We start from the raw sequence: 16,771 nt of genomic DNA on the forward strand, positions 1-16,771 counted from the left end.
TGGACCTATCTTCCATGAATCGATCTAGCACCCTTTTGAACCCTGTTATAGTATTGGCTCTCACAATACTCTCTGGCAAGGAGTTCCAGAGGTTGACAGTGCGTTGCGTGAAAAAATACTTTCTTGTGTTTGTTTTAAACTTGCTACCTATTAATTTCATTTGGTGGCCCCTTGTTCTTGTATTATGAGAAAGAGTAAATAACACTTCCTTATTTACTTTCTCTATACGACTCATGATTTTATAGAACTCTATCATATTCCCCCTTAGTCGCTTCTTTTCCAAGATGAAAAGTCCCAGTCTTATTAATCTCTCCTCATATGGAAGCTGTTCTATACCCCTAATCATTTTTGTTGCCCTTTTCTGAACCTTTTCCAATTCCAATATATCTTTTTTGAGATGGGGCGACCACATCTGCACGCAGTATTCAAGGTATGGGCGTACCATGGATTTATATAGAGGCAAAATGATATTTTCTGTCTTATTATCTATCCCTTTCTTGATGATTCCCAACATTCTGTTCGCTTTTTTGACTGCCGCTGCACATTGAGTGGATGATTTCAGAGAACTATTCACAATGACGCCAAGATCTCTTTCTTGAGTGGTAACAGCTAATTTAGAACCCATTATTGTATATGTATAGTTTGGATTATGTTTTCCAAAGTTAGGATTATGTTTTCCTGTTTGTTCTGCTGCTTGTCACATACATATTGCCTTTCTGGTGTCAGATCCATCTCCCTTAAAAACTGTTCTTGGACTTTTTTGATATTCTGGTCTTTAATGAGAGTGTCTTCTAGTATTCCATATTCGCAGGACTGACTTTTTAGTTTTAAGTCTGTGACAAAGTGCTCTCTTTCCCCTTCACTCTGTGTTCCCCTGAATGTGTATTTTTCATAAGTAACATTTTTTCTAGGGACACAATAATCTGACGAAGTGGGTATTCACCCACGAAAGCTCATGCTCCAATACAGCTGTTAGTCTATAAGGTGCCACAGGACTCTTTGTTGCTTTTTACAGATCCAGACTAACATGACTATCCCTCTGATAATACTACTCAAACATTTACATTATTTCTGTAAAGCTTTCCTCTCTTTCCCCTCCATCATCCTTATGGAATGTATTGTAGACATCTAGGGCTTCTGTGCCTGCTGCTATTAGAAGCAGAGTAATCTTTTGCTCATTCTCCAGTTTATTTGCCCATGTGGCTTTCATATACAGTTCAAATTGCTGTTTGAACATTTTTCAGGCATATTCAGCATTTTCCCCTGGTTCTCAGGGCTGGTGGAGAAGTTACTTGTAGTTGCACAAGCTCTGTAGCAACCATTGCAATGTTACCTCTCTCATCCAGTACACTGTACCTTCTACTTCTGGTACCATGGAGTATCTTGCTGATGAGCACATTGGTGTCCAGAAAAATTCTGTATTCTGAGCAGAACTATGCACAGAAATGAGGTAGCCAAATGTCCTACTACTCTTTATAGCTGCAGCCTGTTACTTCTTTGTCCTGGGCTTCTTTGTTTCTGCCCCAGCAAGAAGAGTGCTTGGAAATCAAAGACTGCATCTTTGCACTTCCAGAAGGACTTACCCCATAGCAAACCGCTCTTTCACCTCCCCAACACGCACATACAAATAGGAGCCACAGGCATGCAGGGCCGGTGCAACCATTTAGGCAAACTAGGCGGCCGCCTAGGGCACCTAGTGGTTGGGGGCGCCTAAAAGCCCCCTCAGGCGAGGAGGTGGAGCGGAGGTGAGCTGGGGCAGGGGGGCACGGGGAGGGCCGCCCGCAGTAACGGGGGGAGGGCGCACAGGGGAACCGCTCCCCGCTCCAGCTCACCTCAACTCTGGCTCCTCCACTGAGCACACAGCCCCTGCTCTGTCTCCTCCAATCAGCGCCCTGGGCGGGGAGGAGAATTAGAGCAGCGCTGGCGTGCTCAGTGGAGGAGGTGGAGCCGAGCCGAGCTGGGGAGAGTCTCCCCAGGCAGGGTTAGCTGCCGTGGTGGGGAGAGTCTCCCCAGGCAGGGTTAGCTGCCGTGGGGGTGGAGGGAGTCTCCCCAGGCAGGGTTAGCTGCGGGGGGGGGAGAGTCTCTCCAGGCAGGGTTAGCTACTGTGGCGGCGGGGGGGAGTCTCCCCAGGCAGGGTTAGCTGCTGTGGTGGGGAGGGGAGCCCTACTAAAAGCCCTCCTAAAAGCCCTCCAGACACACTGCAGAACTGGAGCTGCACAAAGAAGATGGGAGACCACCAACACAGCGAGTGAGCAAGCATGTCCTATGGAATTTTTGGGAAAGGACTTGGAAGAAGGGGGTGAATAGCTATCAAGTAGTGGCCCCATCCCCAGGGACACAATGAGGGATAGTGGAGTGAGAAGAAAGAGGAGACCATTGTGACAAGAACAAGCCACCCTACACAAGAAGTTTAAAAAAGAAAAATGCAAGTTTGCTGTACTTGGACCAGCAGCAGTGTCAATTACAAGTACAAACATAAACATACAGCATCTAGCAATGGTCATCGACACAATAACCAAGTAGCAGTACATAAAATGGTCTATGCATCTTGCGAGACCTAGGCTCAGTTCCCTGCTTTACCACAATTCCCTGTTTCTGTGTGACGATGGGTACATCATTTAATCCATCTGTGACTCAGTTCCCCATCTGTCAGAGATAGTAATGCCCTACTTCACAGGGGTGATATAAATACACTGAAGATTCTGAGGCTCTCTGATACTACAGTAATGGGGGCTGAATAGGTATGTAAGATTGATTTGCCTCAACAGCTGCCTGGGAGAAAGGGCATTGCTGGAGGAAGCAGAAAGATTGTCTTTTTGTGCATGTCCAAATGGTTTGGAGAGCCATTTACTCGTAAGAAAATTTAAGAAAGGTCCACACCTTTATTATCTGATGTTTAAAGATAGAATTAACAAATATAATTGTGATGGGGTGGACTAGGCCCTGAGGCCCCCTGCTGGAGGCCCTGTGGCCTTGCCACACCCTGCCTCAGAAAAGGGCAGAAGAGAGGTCCTCCAAGCTGCCTAGAGTGGCAGTCTGGGAGGCAGCCAATCAGGGCCCAGTGGGCTTGTATAAGAAAAGCTGCAAGGCCAGAAATGTGAAGTTTCTTGCCAGAGCTGGAGGAGAGTGGGTGCCCTGGGCTGGGACTCCACCAGGACAAGGCCTTGAGGTAAGGATGAAGAAGGTACTAGAACTATGGGGAAGTGACCCAGAGAATTGTAGCAGCAACACAGTTTATTTAAATGGACATGGTGGATGGCTGCTATCTATGGGGTCCCTGCCCTTCCTCCCCCCCCCCCCCGCCACTGTGAAAGTGGTCTGGACTTTGATATGCCCTACAAGGAAACTGAATTTTTTTTAGTGGCCAAGCCAAATAATGTGGGCCAGAGAGGTAAAGAATCTCCATGGAGGGAGGCCTGGTGGGGATGTGCTCTATAGCAGGGCCAGGACTGCTCAAAGAGCAGGGACAATTTGAGAGAGCCTAGAAGGGGCTGAGACAGTTTAAGCTAGGGTACTGTGATAGGCCATGCTGGACTGATTGAGGAGCAAGCTGAGAGATAAGGCTGCTGATTGAGGGCCCTTACAAAGCGTACTGCGATAGGTCACCTGTTGAATTTATACCCCAGAATGGGGTTAGCTTTGTTTTTATTTCACACATAGATGGTGTCTGACTTGGCCGGAGGGTTGAGTCACCAAAGACCTACCACAAAGTGTGTGAGAGAATGCAGGTGCACACACTCAGCCAGAGGGTGCTTGTGAGAGGTGAGGGCACTTTGTTACAATAATATTTTGTCTCTCTGATCCACTTGCATTTACTCAGCTTGTGTTTTAATGTCGTCCTGTGGGTTTTTGAGCCCACAGTCTCTCAGAGGTCATGTTATAATTCTGAATGATGTCATGTGTGACCCAAATGAAAAGAACAGCACTATTGTGGTGATATCATTCCTTGATGTATAGAGAAAACTAAGCACAAAGGTCCAGATCCTCAGGGTATTTAGGTGCCTTATAACCAGGGAGTTAGATGCCTACATACCTTTCAGGATCTGGGGTTAATGTCTTCAGTGGGGAGCTATACGGCTCAGGCCGTCTGAAAACTGCATTCTATAGGTAACATTTTCAAAAATGCCTAAGTCACTTAAGAGCCTACATTCCATTTTCAAAAATAAATCAGGAACTGAAGATGAAGTCTCGCTGAAAGTCAATGGGATTTGAGCTCTTAAGTGCTTTTGATGATTTCCCCCATATATTTTATCTGTTACAGGTTCATGAATATCTCCCTTTGAAACAGCACTTAAATTGAGCCTTTAAAGACTAACTTGCCACATTCATGGGAGTGGATTATGGAAGGACATTGCATCACTGGAGGCAAAGCAAAATGCTTTAGGGGGCAGTGGACTCCCAGCCCTTCAAGTTAGCGTTCATGGCTGATGGGAATTGGTGCATGGTCCTGTCTCCACCTGGCCAACCAACACTCCCCCGCCCCCGGGATGACTTCATTCCAATGTTTTTTTGCATAAGCCATGTACTGTATTTTAACAATTAGTTTAGATGCTGATTAGATACCAAGTTCATGGTTTTCCATTATTTATACTATCATTTCAACAATGGTGCAGATCAAGTTTAGTTGCTATTAGCTATGCACATACCCAGCTGGCTGTATGATCCATGAAAAGCAAGTTTAATTGTTTGGATACAGTGTTAAGGATATTTTTTACCCACATATCTCAAATAGGAATGACAAAATGACTTGATCTATTTCCTGTACCACAGTCTCACGGTCTATTTTTTTTTCTTTTTTCAAAAAGAAAAACATTGTTTTGTAGGGATATTATTAGGCAATAAAAAATTCTGTTTGTTTTTTCTGTCCACTGAGATAACAGCAGAATGTTTTGTCTACGCCCAGCCAATTTTCATTAGCTGCTGGAAGATGTGAAACTGATTTGAAGTTCTTGGAACTTCAGCTCAATAACAAGCATAATTTATAATGTTTTGGATGGGAAGTTTCTGAGAAAAGAACTTTTTTGTAATAGTTTTTAGAATTTTTGTTTAAAATAAATTTTCAATTAATTGCTGTGCTCTGACTGTTTATGGTTTTTAATTTTGTGTGTTACCTTTTTTGCTATCTAGTATATCTGCCTTGGCATGTCACAGACAGGTTCAACATAACTTATTAGTTTATTATTTTTATCATTTGTAATGCCTAGAGGTCAGCTAAGAACAAGGTCTTGCTGTGCTAGGTGGCATGCAAACCAAATAAGAGCCAGCCCCTGCCCCAAAGCCCTTACAGTCTCTAAATAGAGAGTTGAGGGAAAGGAGTATGTATAACATGCAAGCAGAGTGAATGCCATGTTAGTGCCACAATTGTTTGTTTACATCCTTTGGGTGGGATTTAGTGAGGAGGGGATTAGCTGAAAGGGAGAAGGATCACTGAAGGGAATGGCATGGGGGGGGGGGGGAAAGGAAGGAAGGTGAGAGTCTGAAATGAAGAGAGTGTGAAGGAGGAGGTGGAGTAAACAACCAATGGGGACAGCCTGAAAACTAGAAAGCTTCCTGATGCACTAAGGGCTTGTCTATGGGTACGTCTACACTACAGGATTATTCCGAATTTACATAAAAACGGTTTAGCAAAACAGATTGAATAAAATCGAGTGCGCGCGGCCAAACTAAACACATTAAATCGGTGGTGTGCCTCCACGGTCTGAGGCTAGCGTCGATTTCTGGAGCGTTGCACTGTGGGTAGCTATTCCGTAGCTATCCCATAGTTCCCGCAGCCTCCCCCGCCCCTTGGAATTTCCGGGTTGAGATCCCAGTGCCTGATGGGGCAAAAATCATTGTCACGGGTGGTTCTGGGTAAATGTCATCAGTCACTCCTTCCTCTGGGAAAGCAACGGCAGACAAGCATTTTGTGCCTTTTTTCCCTGGATTTCCCTGGAAGATGCCATAGCATGGCAATCATGGAGCCTGTTTTGCCTTTTGTGACTATCGCCGTATGTGTACTAGATGCCGTTCAGAGGCGATTCAGCAGCGCTACACAGAAGCATGCTTTTGCTTTTGCATGACAGCAGAGATGGTTACTAGCCATACTGTACCATCTACCATACCATAAATTGGTAATAAGATGATCATGGCTACCAGTCCTTTTGCACTGTGCCATTTGCTGCTGTCATAAGTGCCCCTGGCTGATCAGCCAGGGGCGCAAAAGCCAAAATGGGAATGACTCCCTGAGTCAATCCCTCCTTTTTGGTATGTAAAAATAGAATCAGTCCTGCCTAGAATATGGGCAAGTGTACTAGAGAACCACGCTATCATAGAACCAGAGAGCACACTGTGTCAGATCCCACAGAAATTATGAGCTGTATGCTATTCACAGGGGGTGCTCCTGCAACAACCCCACCTGTTGATTCTGTTCTTCCCCCAGCCTTTCGGGGCTACCATAGCATTGTACCCCCACTTGTGTGATGAAGTAATAAAGAATGCAGGAATAAGACACGGTGACTTGTTAGTGAGAAATGAGTGGAAGGCAGCCTCCAGCTGCTATGATAGTCCAGACAGGACAGTAAGGAGTGTGGAGGAGAGGAGCCCAGCATCCCTCTGCTAGTCCAGGGGCAATTGAATCTTTTCTTTACACATGAAGGGTGGGGGCTGATGGAGCTCAGCCCCCTGTTGCTATGATGACGATGGTTACCAGCCATACTGCACCATCTACCAGGAAAAATTAGGACCAGGCACCCTTGATTGACCTTACCGATGCTAGTCGGCATGGTTACCAGTCCTTTTGCACTGCCCCATGTGCCAATAGGCTGATGATGAGGACGGGTACCAGTCGTTTTGTACCATCAGCCACCCATGGCGGGGGGGGGGAGCAAGGATATTGGCGTTGAGTGCTGCAGCATCGCATCTATCTGCAGCATTCAGTAAAGATAGTGTGACATGTAAAAGAGTCAACAGATTGTTTTCCCTTTCACTTCTGGGGGTGGGTGGGGGGGTGCGTAGATTGCCGAGCTATGCCCTGACCCACCGCGGACACTGTGTTTGACCCTAGAAGCATTTGGAGCTCAGCCAAGAATACAAATACTTTTCGGAGACTGCAGGAACTGTGGGATAGCTTGAGTCCTCCAGTCCATGAGCGTCCATTTGATTCTTTGGCTTTCCGTTACGCTTGTCACGCAGCAGTGCGCTGAGCCTCTGCTATGGCGTCTGTCTGGAGATTTTTTTAAAATGATTTTGAATTTCGTCTTCTGTAACGGAGCGCTGATAGAACAGATTTGCCTGCCCTTACAGCGATCACATCCGCATGGTCCATGCGGGAGCTCTTTCTTTATTTTGATTTTTAACTGCATCGCCACCCGTGCTGATCGGAGCTCCACGCTGGGCAAACAGGAAATATTCAAAAGTTCGCGGGGCTTTTCCTGTCTACCTGGCCACTGCATCCGAGTTCAGATTGCTGTCCAGAGCGGTCAGTGGTGCACTGTGGGATACCGCCCGGAGGCCAATACCGTCCATCTGCGACCACACTAACCCTAATCCGATATGGTAATACCGATATTAGCGCTACTCCTCTCGTTAGGGAGGAGTACAGAAACCGGTTTAAAGAGCCCTTTATACCGATATAAAGGGCCTCTCAGTGTGGACGGGTGTGGCGTTAAATCGGTTTTACGCTCCTAAAACCGGTTTAAACGCCTAGTGTAGACCAGGCCTATGCTGCCCTGCAGTTCAGACTACAAGGGTGTGACTAGCAGTGCTGTGCTGTAACTCCCCCGTGTGAACATGGTGGATGCAGGCTAAAAGGTTGCTAGTTCGTATTAACATAGTCCTCTTGGAGCAAGCCTACGCTAGTGAGAACTAGGAACCTTTTTGTTTATGCCCATGCTACGAGAGTCACAGCACAGCACTGTGATGTGCACTGCTGGTCTCACCCCTGGAGTCTGTGCTGCAGATCAGTGTAGACATAGCCACAGTCAGCATCCAACAGCCCCTGGTTAAACTGCTCTGCAGCAATCCTGCTGGTTTATTAATAGTTTTGTCAGTAAAGGTTAGTTTCTTTACTGGGGGTCCACTCCAGTTGGATGACTGGCTTGTGGAAGTTTCCAGCATCCCACATCTTTCTCCCTGCAGATAGGTGTGGCTGAGGGACAGGAGCATGTCTGTGGCATTCCTATGCTTCTCCCCCCATGCCTGCATGGTTCCTGGCTGCTGGATGAACTCCTTGGGGCTGTTGGCCTTAAACTGCTTTAATTTACTCTGAGGGACTGAGCAGCATGTAGCCAGCCCAGGATTAGGGGAGCACAACAGTAGCTGACAGCCACCTTTGCTACCTGCACTTCAACAGAGGATCTTAGCCTGTCTATTTTGCTATGGAAAAAAGACAGGTAAGTAAGCGGTGTGCTTCTAAATATTTCTGGGGAACTTGCAATCTTTTTGATGATTTGAGTTTCAAAAAGAGTCTGCCTTCATGTGATGTAACTGAATGGGACTCTCTGTTAAAGTGTAAACACATTGGTTTCTATGCCTGTCACATAAAACTTCCTGGCCCATGTGACCTGAACAGTTAGGAGTACCTGCATTGTGCAGGTTTTGCTTACATAACCCTTTTTTGGCATTTTCCGGCTTCTGGAACTCTGGACTGAGCCTCTCGGGGCATGTCTACACTCCAGCTGGGAGCGGGCCTTGCAGCCCATGCGGACAGACTCCTACAAGTGGCACTCAAGCTAGCATGCTAAATATAGCAGTGTGGTGATGCACCTCAGGCTGCAGCTTAGGGTCTCGCGCCTAGGTGGGCTCAAGACCCTGAGCTATAATCCAGCTGCAATAGCCACACTGTTTTTAGCATGCTAGCTTGACCCCATGCTAGTGCAAGCCAGTTTACCCTGGTTGGGAGGCTTGCTCCCTATAGGGTCCTACCGTATGGACGACAACAGTAATAGTATCAGAGGGGTAGCCGTGTTAGTCTGGATCTGTAAAAGCAGCAAAGAGTCCTGTGGTACCTTATAGACTAACAGACGTATTGGAGCATGAGCTTTCGTGGGTGAATACCCACTTCGTCGGATGCATGACACACGAAAGCTCATGCTCCAATACGTCTGTTAGTCTATAAGGTGTCACAGGACTCTTTGCTGCAACAACAGTAATGGCTACCATAGCCCAGAGACACCATTTCTCAGCATAGACCTCTACAGGATTCGACCCAGGAAGCCTGGAGAGGAAGACACAGTAAGGGAACTTCTTTTTTTCTTTTGTTTAAGCTGGCCAGCATTCACAGTGCTACGTACTCGTATATCTGGACTCAACCTTAGCATACCATCTGCCTGGGGAGGTTCCAGGGAAGGATCTGGGGGTTATGAAGAGCTGGGGAATTTGTTGATTTGTATGTTTTATTACTTATTCGTTAATCCTAACCCTTTCCTTTCCCAGATCCTATTTTCCTGCTCCCAGTAAAGTTCCCCTTTGTTATAATGTTGGTTTGGGGTGTGTCATTTCTTTCCCGAGGTTTGTGTTGATGTTCTTCACTGTTTCATGTGTACTAGGTTTTAGTCTCCTTTCCAGCTGTAGTAGCATTATTCATTTCCCCAAAACACACTCATTAGGTCTCTAGCACCAGTGAGGAGTCACCTTGGGTGGAAGCACCAGCTGTCACAAAAAAGAGCCCAGGATGCAACCTATGCAAGGATAGGGGAGAACCTCTCCAAACAGCAGTCACCAGGGAGGAGGCTTGAGCCACACCTTGTGGGAGGGGCTATGCTTAGTTGATATTTTTAATATATGTATGAATACTTGAGATTTTATGCCCTCATTTTACCAGTGCTGCAGAGACTCAGTCAAAGGGAAATCCTTATCTGGAATCTCACATGAGGCCTTTTAATGAACTTGAGCCTGGGCCATCTGCTAGCCATACTGATAAATGGGAGAACTACTACTTTCATGTTACTAGTCACATAACGGTTGACATGCAATTTGTTTTACGCACAGTAAACACCTCAGAGCTCTTTTGTTTATTCCAGTGTACATAGGAGCTGTCTTTGCCACAGCTGCTGCATTCTCATTATGTTCAATTTTAACAAAATAACTTTGGAAAAACCAATTATATAAAGTGTTTACATGCCAAATGCCTAAGCTGTGGTGACAACATTGTTGGATTTAAAAACTAAGTAATGTGGTGTATACTGGAATAAATCATACGAAACAATAAAGGCCTTTATTAATTCGTTGCCAAACAGTTTTTTCAGAATAAGATAAGTCACTGACCTTCATACCTTGTGGCTTTGACTAATCCTCTGATGGAAGAGGACAGGAATGGTTTGGTCCTGAATTCCTGGCTCAGGAGAATAAAGGTTGAAGGATCTGGCGCCTGCTTATGAGGAACAATTATTATTTATTTGTTGAAACTGACAGTTCTCAGCCCTGCACAAAACATACCTTTTTGCTTCAAGGTACTTACCTTCAAAAATAAACAATATAGCACAACTATATAGAGTCACACACTGCCTTCATTTACACTGCTACCACTGAGTTTGCTGTTGCCTGCAAAAGAATGGAGCAGAAAACTGAATAAAGGTCCAGTGAAAGAGGTAAACCAGATGAAGTTTAATAAAGACAAATGCAAAGTGCTCCACTTAGGAAGGAACAATCAGTTTCACACATACAGAATGGGAAGAGACGGTCTAGGAAGGAGTACGGCAGAAAGGGATCTAGGGGTTATAGTGGACCACAAGCTAAATATGAGTCAACAGTGTGATGCTGTTGCCAAAAAAAGCAAACGTGATTCTGGGATGCATTAACAGATGTGTTGTGAGCAAGACACGAGAAGTCATTCTTCCGCTCTACTCTGCGCTGGTTAGGCCTCAACTGGAGTATTGTGTCCAGTTCTGGGCACCGCATTTCAAGAAAGATGTGGAGAAATTGGAGCGGGTCCAGAGAAGAGCAACAAGAATGATTAAAGGTCTAGAGAACATGACCTACGAAGGAAGGCTGAAAGAATTGGGTTTGTTTCTTTTGGAGAAGAGAAGACTGAGAGGGGACGTGATAGCAGTTTTCAGGTATCTAAAAGGGTGTCATCAGGAGGAGGGAGAACCTGTTCACCTTAGCCTCTAAGGATAGAACAAGAAGCAAGGGGCTTAAACTGCAGCAAGGGAGGTTTAGGTTGGACATTAGGAAAAAGTTCCTAACTGTCAGGGTGGTTAAACACTGGAATAAATTGCCTAGAGAGGTTGTGGAATCTCCACCTCTGGAGACATTTATTTAACCTACTCTTAAATATCTATCAGGGATGGTCTAGACAGTATTTGGTCCTGCCATGAGGGCAGGGGACTGGACTCGATGACCTCTCGAGGTCCCTTCCAGTCCTAGAGTCTATGAATCTATCTTAGATTTTTAGTGGCCAAAGAAGGATAGGGTCAAACTTTTTTTTTTTAAACCCTGAAAGACTTAAGTTATATTTGAGTGAAATAGGAACTTTATATTTCTTTTTGTTCCAATGGAAGCAGTAGTAAAACGCAGGGACTTAGAATCGGGACTCCTGGGTTCTCTTCTTAGTTCTGACACTGATGACTGATCTTTTCTAAATCTCTTTTCCATGCAGCAATTCATTAATCTGTGACCTAGATATATTTACTGTTTATATTGTAGTAGTGCCTAGAGGCTCCAGTACCGTTGTGCTAAGTACCATACAAATATATACAAGGAAGTTGATCCTGCCCCAAAGATCTGATATCTGTAATCATGCTTAGCTACCTCCCATGGTGTTGTGAAAATAAATTAGTGTTTGTAAAGAGCTTTGAGATAATCAGATGAAAGGTCCTGGATAAGTACAAAGTATAGTTATTGCCCAATATTTAACATGGATTTATTATCAGAATATTGTCATTGTAAACAGTATTTAACTTGGTAAACAGAAAGTGAGAGCTGAGTTGCCCACTTCACCATATGGTATTACTTTAATCCTTCTGGAACCCATCTTTAAAAAAAAAAAAAAAAGACTTCTGGCTTTAGCTTGTTTCAGCTTAGTCACAATATTCTCAAATTAGGCTACTTTGTTGATTAAATATTGTTTGTTTTAGTTATTTAAAAACTATGCAGGAAAGATCCACTTGTTTTCAACAGCTGTTTTTACAAGGATGTCTTGGCAAGAGTTAGTCATTTATTCTACCAACAACAGAATTAACTCATTCAAAGTTTCCTCTTAAACTCTCCAAAGGAAATACATATTTAAAGATGAAACTACATCTTTAACCTCCACTGTGCCTATGCATTGCAACACATGTGGGTCTGGTCCTCATCTGGTGCAAACTGAGGAAGAGCCATTAACTTCATGGGGCTATGCTGATTTACAGACTTATATAAGCTGAGCATCTGGCTCATAATATTCAGCCACTGTTTGACCATACTACAAAAAATAGGTCATGTGATTTCTGATATGAAGGGATTTCAAAAGGTATGACTGTAACAGTGACAGACCCCAATGGTCAGCAGATGGGATTGAACCTGGGACCTTTGGAGCTAAATGCAAAGAGCCTCTACTGCATGAGCTAAAAGTGCAATGCCTATTAGCCAAGGCTGTAGAACAGACTCATTAATATCTCTCTGTAGGTGGCCTTGGTGCCACTAGAGGAGACAACACCACACTGCACCTAGGAGGTGTGTGGGTTACAGAAGGACCAAATTGTGTTATTAATCAGCCACAGGGTTTCCAAAGGGCTATAATGATATTTCATTAGGTCCTATAGCACTTATTGTATCAGTGTGGCTATGTTGTATACCTTTGCTGCACCTATTACTTTAAGGGTGAAATTTGAAGAAATGAAGGTCAATGCACAACTGTGCAGCTGCAGTTACACTAGGTGATATGTATTTAATGAAACATGTTCTTTAAACAAAATGGTAGAACACCAACCAAACACTGCTTTGCCCAGCTGTAAAATTATATTACTGTACATTTTCTTCTTTTAAAGGATAAACCTGTCCCAAGAAGGGATTTTTTTTAAATATTCAGATTAAAACTATTGATCAGTTATAGTGGGACTTATTTGTCCAATGATGATGTTTCTGTTCCCTGACGAGGTATGTAAAATTCTTAGCATGAGGTTGCTGGTATGAATATGCCCACTGATTAATTCAAAATTCACACTTGCTCTAAACCCATTCACTAATATGCTTGATGAAATCAAACAGAAAATGGGCACAAACACAATGGAAGTTAGCCTGCAATGGTGTCAGTTATAGGACCATCACTGGAGTGCTCTGGTACACCAGTCATCTCTAAGGGTCTATCTACACTTGAGCTGGAGGTATAATTTCCAGCTTGAGTAGACATACCCACACTAGCTCTGTCAGCACTAGCATGCTAAAAATAGAAACATAGCTGTGGGGATGTGAGTGGCAGGTGGGGAAGTCTGCCCTGAGGACGTACCTTTCAGATGGGATTGTATTCAGGGCAGTTAGTCTCTCCTGCTGCTTGCCCACTGTGACTAGACTTCGAGTTTTAGCCTCCTAGCTTGATCAGAGCTAGTGAGACTATGCTACCTGAGCTGGAAATTGCACCTCCCACTCTAGTGTAGACATAGCCTTACTATCTTATTGCCTGCTCTATTTAGACTGTAACATAAGCTAAGAGGAAAGCACTAGACTCTAGAGGCTCTACCCCTCGCAGGATTCTGATAAACACACATTTTGAGTAATATTAGACTAAACTGAAGGCTGAGGGCACTCAAGAATCTGCTGGATTTAATTTAAATTTAGCAGTGTCAGTGGAGTGAGCTCATAGATACCTGAATGAATCCTCCTTATTGCTTCAAATCTGTCAGATTTTCATTTAGCAGCTGTTGTCACTAATGCTTTTCATTCTTTTGCCCTGTTTAATTCCAACAAATTGGGGAAGGGGGTGGGGGAGAAGTGAAACAGTCTAACAAACCTCGAGGCCTCATAATCCCTTACAGGGGAAAAGGCATATTCCTGCAAAGGTCATTTTAAGGCTGATCGGGGCAGCAAAATGTTCACTGATTAAGTGTTGCCCACAGTAGTTATAAATAGAACCTTTCCTCATTAATGCAAGCTAGATCTGAGCCCACAACATTCACAGCCCAGCTCCAGGCAAAGAGATCTTGTGCCAAACAGCAGAAAAAATGGAAGGTTCTTCAGATGTTAACATATGGGATATTGAAGACCAGATGATGAACTTATTTTAAGCCTGCAATCTTTGCAGTAGAAGTGATTAAAATATCACTAATGCTGGACAAATTTTTCCATATTGTCTTTCTTGCTAGATGAGCAGGCATCACTATGCTTCTCCCAACACCTTTTCTTTCAAAATTAGTTTATTTAGTCATAGAGCAGGGCCCGCTCTTGCAGTTTTCACTCAGACAAAACTCTATTAATGTAAGTTTTGCCTGAGTAAGGACTATCTAGTCAAGTCTCAACAGATTAATATTAAAAATGTCATGTTTTAGTGTGCTCCCTTTTACACACTTGCTACGCAGCATAAGATTCTTGTTTCTGTACTTCTCTAACAGTGAAATGATCAATAACAGCAAATAATTCTTGTTTAACATCAGGCTTTTATACACCTGATCTCTTCAGTTCTATGTGTGTTTCCCTTCCTGAACATAAAGCCCTAAACCCTTCTGTGTAGCAATAACTTATCAGTCTAGCAGCAAAGAATCCTGTGGCACCTTATAGACTAACAGACGTTTTGCAGCATGAGCTTTCGTGGGTGAATTCCCACTTCTTCGGATGCAAGAATCCGAAGACTTGCATCCGAAGAAGTGGGTATTCACCCACGAAAGCTCATGCTGCAAAACGTCTGTTAGTCTATAAGGTGCCACAGGATTCTTTGCTGCTTTTACAGAACCAGACTAACACGGCTACCCCTCTGATACTTATCAGTCTAGATTTTTTTTATCAATAGTCCTCAAGCTTTGTGTGCTTAACAGGTAGTTCTTCAGTATTATTTGTATTGTGTTTGTATCTAAAGGCCCAATTAGAAATTGGGACCCTAGGTGGTGTATGCACACAACAAATTATTGGTTCTTGCCCTCAGAGTTTACAATGTAAGTAAGAGACAACAGGTGGGTTCAATAAACAGATGGGGGGGGGGAACCCACAAGATAATAATGAGACTACTCTAAGTTTAATGAGCAGCAGTCACAACACAACAAACGTCTGGCTGCTATTGAGTATTTTGCAGACATGTCAGCAGTTTTAAGGATCGATTTGGAGGAAGTCGGCAGATAGTGACACTCTCCAAATGGCATTGTGGAGATGTTTGTTGTGTCTCAGTTGTTTTCATATCATAAAGTATTCAGTTTTACAAGCACAAAATGGTTTTTGGGTTTCTTGTTTTGCAAGTCCTACAAGCTCAACCTGGGAACTGAGAATGAAACTGGGTTTATCATTTCATGTATATCATGACCAGTCATGAAGATCCTGCAGGCCAAATTCTGCCCTCAGTGACACCTGTGCAGCCTCCTTGTTTTTAAACAGGGGTATCCAGATATAACTGATCAAACCTTATTAAAATTTTATAAAGATACAGAAGGGATAGACTTCACTCACTTATTCCTGTTACTCAGCTGTATTAGCTCTGCAGTGCTACGACTTCTTCACAAATGCCAGCAGATGACTGAATGTACACAGGTTGCAAATCTCTTGTGTAAAGAGGTGCCATTTTTTACTTATCTTGGGTTGGCTTCTCCAGCTGGGAATAATCGGGTGTAGCCGAGCCTAGATAGATTTAGAACCTTAAAGAGAGAAAAGTGTTGCTATCTAGAAGGCCTAGGCCCAGAGCTCTAGAGATAGGAGAATTGCTAGGTTCATGCTGTTTTAGTTTCTAGGTGGTTCAGGGGTGTGTGGAAGGATTTAACCCACAAACAGGGAATGTGGTCAGAGATGCTGTTAAGGTTTTGCTTTGTGTGGCTATGCTTTTGATCCACCAATGCTACCCCCATGTTTATAATTCCTTTTCAAATTGTAGTAATGCTTTTCCAAATACTTGGAATTCCCCCCTCCCCCACTACAGCTGGTTCTTCACCTTCGTCAACACTTTAGTTCCCAGACTGTTACAGGGTGGGGGAGCTCCCACCTTCATGGTGATGAGCTTGCACCTACAGACCTTGTTGTCATAGTTCTCCTACATCCACTGCAGCTTTTGCAGTCTCTTTGGTCAGGGTTCCATAGCAATAGACACATCACAGGGCAATAGCAGAGCATCCTGCAAACTTCTTACCAGAGCCCCAGGTGTCTGAACAAAAGCATAGGGAACCTGGCCATTGCCTGTTGCGGTGATGCCCCAGGAAAACTACCAATTAAAATCCACTGGTAACACAGAAGCTGCTGCAGTGGATTTAATAGTTTCTTCACATCTTCAGAGAGTCTCCTGCTCTAAGTGACTACAGTTTTCCAAAGTTAGCATATAACCCCATCTCTCCTCCGTCAGAGACTGCAGCTGTTTTGGCATTCCCACAATTCCCCTGTAGTAAACTTTTCTTCAGCGTTGCTGATTTAGAGTAGGTGCTTTCGTTCCAGTCCAACAGAAGCAGCATTTCAGTGTTTGGTGAGTGATCTTTATTTATGCTGTGTTTTAAAAAGTCTAGAGTGTTTGGGAATCTTTAGGATGAAAAATGGTTTTGATGAAGGCTAGCTGACTGTGAATTTAATTGTAGGAATTTACTCAGCTCCAGGCAAAAAGAACTATACAGTAAAATGCTTTCATGTAACCCAGGTAACAAATTAGTGGATAGAAAGCCCCCAAAACAAACCAGCATATAGAATTGTTTTGACTTAA

The 16,771-nt window shown here is 43.9% G+C and overlaps 2 long non-coding RNA genes across 2 annotated transcripts; both read left to right on the forward strand.

The window, feature by feature from the left end:
* Nucleotides 1-3,009: 3,009 nt before the first annotated feature.
* On the forward strand, nucleotides 3,010-4,967 carry LOC123362008. Its single transcript, XR_006576313.1, has 3 exons — nucleotides 3,010-3,169; nucleotides 3,661-3,762; nucleotides 4,262-4,967. It is a non-coding gene; the product is annotated as an uncharacterized LOC123362008 (long non-coding RNA).
* A 3,278-nt stretch (nucleotides 4,968-8,245) lies between these two features.
* On the forward strand, nucleotides 8,246-9,756 carry LOC123371307. Its single transcript, XR_006579755.1, has 3 exons — nucleotides 8,246-8,369; nucleotides 9,096-9,210; nucleotides 9,585-9,756. It is a non-coding gene; the product is annotated as an uncharacterized LOC123371307 (long non-coding RNA).
* Nucleotides 9,757-16,771: the final 7,015 nt, after the last annotated feature.

The sequence above is a fragment of the Mauremys mutica genome, chromosome 1 (assembly GCF_020497125.1).
Source record: "Mauremys mutica isolate MM-2020 ecotype Southern chromosome 1, ASM2049712v1, whole genome shotgun sequence".
NCBI classification, from domain to species: domain Eukaryota; kingdom Metazoa; phylum Chordata; order Testudines; family Geoemydidae; genus Mauremys; species Mauremys mutica.